Source organism: Panicum hallii, chromosome 7 (assembly GCF_002211085.1).
Source record: "Panicum hallii strain FIL2 chromosome 7, PHallii_v3.1, whole genome shotgun sequence".
NCBI lineage: Eukaryota > Viridiplantae > Streptophyta > Magnoliopsida > Poales > Poaceae > Panicum > Panicum hallii.
Window position 1 is genome coordinate 27,140,298 of NC_038048.1, and position 4,693 is coordinate 27,144,990.

General features: G+C 42.4%; 1 long non-coding RNA gene across 1 annotated transcript; it reads right to left on the reverse strand.

The window, feature by feature from the left end:
• Nucleotides 1-1,849: 1,849 nt before the first annotated feature.
• Nucleotides 1,850-3,723, reverse strand: LOC112900959. The gene is made up of 2 exons (XR_003230212.1): nucleotides 3,227-3,723; nucleotides 1,850-2,658 (listed from the first exon to the last, which is right to left on the reverse strand). It is a non-coding gene; the product is annotated as an uncharacterized LOC112900959 (long non-coding RNA).
• Between the last annotated feature and the right edge of the window lie 970 nt (nucleotides 3,724-4,693).

Below are 4,693 nucleotides of genomic sequence, written 5' to 3' on the forward strand. Positions count from 1 at the left end.
TGACGAGTCCTATAAGAACTATAACTACCGAAATCTAGTTACATTGTCGGATCGAATCATCACATGTTGGCATGTAGGCCATTACATAAATTGGCAATACATTTGGCTTCTGCGTATTGCATTACTCAGGACATGCAGGTCATGAAAATTACATACATGCATCACATACATATATACACAAAAGGGCCATACTGATCACATATGATGCTGCAAAAACAAGTTAGGTGCAACAACATCTAAACTTCGTACGTCTGAAACTCCATATTCCAAGCCATTTTTGGGAAATATAATTTCAGCGAAAATGCTACAGGTGTTGAATTTCATGTGTAAAATTTTCTGTAGATGAATTTTCATATAAAATTTACCTCAATCCGAGTTCGCATGCAAAAATTATGGCTGTTTTACTGAACAGCATGTTTCTGCAACTTCCTCAACCCGGTAGTTTAAATCTGCCATCCAACGCATCACATGCATTTGGTGATTCATCCTAGATTTTGATTCGACCAATCTCATTGATCTCCGCCTGCTTTGACTGGGTTTACGTGTATCACTTAACTCCGATGGCGGATACCCGACCGGTAGGAGTATCTCATTACACGACCATCGTAGCGAGGACATGAAACAGGATTAGGATTTCATCTACATCCACGCATATCTCCATATGCACACATCCGAACCTATAATGAAGCAGCTACGGCTCTGATACCACTGAAGTGATATGAGGTGGGCTACGCTAGCGATAAATAAAAATTTTCACCGCATAAACCAGGAAAACTGTTGTTATAGATCATGAAATTACCACTAGATGAGCGGGTGCGGAACTTCTGTAGCGCGTCGAGGTAGTGCAGCCGGTCGGCGGCTGTGCAGTTGCAAGACCTCCTCACGTGCGGCTCGTCCTCGTGCAGCAAATGTAGCACCTCCAAGGTATCCACACTTACGGGAAAGAAGCGTTGCATTCCGGACTACTAGGTCCGCGAGGGCAACCGTGGGCGCAGGCGTGGGAATAGGTGGCTACCAGCAGGCGTGGAATTAGGGTTAGCCCCTCCATGCGTCCCCTCCGCTTCTTTTATAGGCGCCCACTAATGGGCTTCCTAACCGAGACCCATTAGTGCACCTAAGCCCAGTCTAATTCAGATCATATCCTCGTTAGGCTTCCAGTCCCTTAAATGTGTGATCCTATGGGCTCACGTGCGAACAGACATGGCCCGAGTACTCCTACTCGACCAATAGTTGACAACGGCCTCTAGCAAGACGTGTCAACTCCTATGCACGCGCAAAGATCATATCAGACGAGCCGTCACAATCTCATATACATGCTATTCCCTTTGCCACACGAGATTTGGTCTAACTCCAAGCTGACCTCTCTTTCTCGATGCCGTGATCTGAAATTCTTTGTTAACACTTAACCTAGCACAGCCATGCATTTCTTGATCCGATCCCTCGAGGGGCCTAGAGATATCTCTCTGAAGCAGAGAGGGGCAAATCCCATCTTAAATGATCATGTCTCACAATATGCTTCTTGACAAACCTGAGAACCACTTTTATGACTGCCTAGTTATGGAGTAGTGTTTGATGGCTCCTAAGTAGGTCGGTTCACATCTTGAGTACATACGACAATCTCAGGTCTAAGAACACAGCGTACACATTGTGTAATGAGAAATCACTATTTCTCGAGTTGAGTTGATCCAGCCTCATATCATACATGCGCCCATATTATCATGTCTATGACTTGTAAAATTTAGTCATCAACTAATACATGTGCTAGTCTAATATTCATGTGTGTCCATACATGAACTCCAACCAGAAACAACTTTAGAATAACCATTCAAGTAAAGAGTCTCGCAAACAATTCACATAATTGCCTATCAATACAAGTTGCCTTTCATGGATATTCAATGAACACATGGTACATTATAGATACAATGAAATATGATCATCTCTATACTTACCTTCGGGGCATATTTCTGACAACAATCTCTTCCTCTTATGACTTTTTGCTGTTACGAGACAAATTCGTGCGGCCTAGGTTTGATTTTATTTGGCTAATCTCGCAAAGGATGCACAAATAACTCCCAGGTGCAAATATCTCGCACCAAAGGTGTCCTGCTATACAAAATGCTTAAAATTGACTAGATAGCTGTGGAGGCAATGCACTCCCGATAATGTTTGGAGCGCCTGGCTACTGATCCATGCGCAACAAGTTTGTCAGAAAAACTGTGGCCGCACGTACATCTTACTAACAAAAAGCACATATCATGCATCAACCTTAGTCTCTCAATCTAAGGCGCACTATCACAGAAATATGGAGCTACCGATTCACAAACAGTGCATTCTGAAGATTCTGATGGTGATCTGTAGGGTTCATCCAGCAGCTTGATTCAGAAGATTCTGCCATTCCACCTCAATATCCTAAAGGCACCGTCATCCATCGGGTTCCTCTCAGCAATCTTGGCGTCTAGCTTCGAATCAAAATAGATCCAGTCCTCATCTAATACGCACACCGTGTCGACATGAAACTGGCGGGCGCTACTGAGCAATCATTGCTAATGCTGTGTTTTGCAAGAGCCATTACGTTGAAATCCTCGCCACTCCCATGATACACTTCATCACATGGATGCACAATCTTTATTCCCTGGTACACACAGTCAAAGCAGCGCACTTCCCTCGAAAACAAGAGTGGTTAAAATGGGTAATCAGCCAAATATGAGTGAAATACTATTACATGTAAATAAACAAACAAATACCAAGAAGCACAATGACATCAGTTTTTGTCAAAATAAAACAGCCAGCGACTTTGTGGTTTGCATAGTGGTACCATATTATTGAAGTTTCCATAATCATAAGATTACTATTGCTCATCCAAATTTTAGTAGATGAGACGCAAGCATTTAGATTCAGTGTAGCAAGTTTGAAAGGAAAAAAAATACATCCTACCTAGCAGTTGTTAGATAACAGCAGAAGTTGTCACCGGACTGGAACAGTTGTAATCTATCATATCTTAACTGAAAAAAATCTGTTGTCATTTGCCAGTGTTCCTTATCAAATATCTATTTGAGCCATCAGCAAAGAAATATGACTTAATCATTTCAACATATTTTCAAGAACCCCCGGCAAAGTGTTGATTCAGATTCACTGCGATCATACACTGATTAGCACCTTTCCCAAAGGGAAAAAACATATTTTCAAGAGCCCCTGGCAAAGTGTTGATGAGAGACACAAAACATACCAGAGTCAATTGAAGTAGAAGAAACAGAGAAACATAATGATTCCTCTTCCTCATCATCATTGCTAAATTCAGCAAAGAACAATATAGGAGTAGCGCCGGCAATATTTGATCGCTTGGAAGCTGACTGAACAGGATGAGCAAATGGAAGAGGGAGATCAGATGGAGTCACAGACACAAGAGGATGTTACTTTGTCTCAGATGCAGCAGAGTTATACATCTGAGGACAAGAAGATTGAGGACGGGAAAATTGAGGATGAAGAGGAACCGGTAGATTATGAGGTTGATCCTTTGTCACAGGAGAAAAGAGATATGGCACATCTAGACAGAGACTTTGAAATCAAGGTTATGAAGCTGTTAAATGTTCTTAAACTACCAGGAATGGATGAGGAATCTGAAGAATCCTTGGATACACCTGACCAGGGGATAGGAGAGGAGAAGCTTGACACCCAGTAAATAGATGGTATGGGACCAATGAGAAGAATAACTTCATCACTGTAAAGGCAAAGAGCAAAGTGAATCCGATTCTTCCCCAAAGGAAGATTCTGAGAGAGACAACCAGACCAAGGAGGGACCATTCAGGGCAAGGCTGAAGCCACCGAAAAGAAACAAAATGACATTTCAGGTAATAAAACCTCCTTTGCTATTTTTAGTACTATTAATCCTGAATATTTGGCAAGTGTGGCCTTGGCAAGTAATGCTAACTTAGGACCAAATGAGACAGAGATAGATAGTAATGTTAATACAATTAGGGCTCATGAAGCAGCCAAAGCTGCCATCATAGCTAAGAAGAAGGTGGACAGTGAGAAACAGAAAATCAAGGAAAAAGAAAAGGGGCAAAAAGATAATGAAGCCCAAGAAGCTTCTGTTGCTCAGGCTAATGAGGAGGCTGAAGTGGGGGTAGAGAAGTTGCCCCCCCCCCCAGCTGCAATAGAGGATGCAGAAGTGAGTAATGGTGGCAAGAGGCTGAGTACCGGCCGAAAGAATAAAAAGAAGAAATGAAACTCATGTATTGGAATATAAGAGGGTTGGGGAGTGCAGGGAGAAGGAAACAGCTGAAAGAGTTGATGAGTCAGCACAAGGTAGATGTGATCTGCTTACAAGAAACGATCAAAGAAAATTACACTATTGGGGAGCTCAAAGCTCTAGAGGAGGGAGGTTCCTTTTCCTGGAACTGGACTGCAGCTAGAGGTCATTCAGGTGGCACTTTGATAGGTGTCAAACAGGGGGATGTTGATGCTCTAGAGATGGACGAGGGTGAATTTTTTTCAAGTATCAGAGTGGAGAACAGACAGGACAAATTTCAATGGGAAATTATCAATGTTTTTGGGCCAGTACAGGTCGACAGGAAACATAGTTTTCTGCAGTGCCTTTCTGTCAGAATTGCTTCCATGACTTGTCCCTTTATCTTGGGTGGGGATTTTAACATGATCAGATATGCTTGGGAGAAGTCTTCTGACAACATTGATC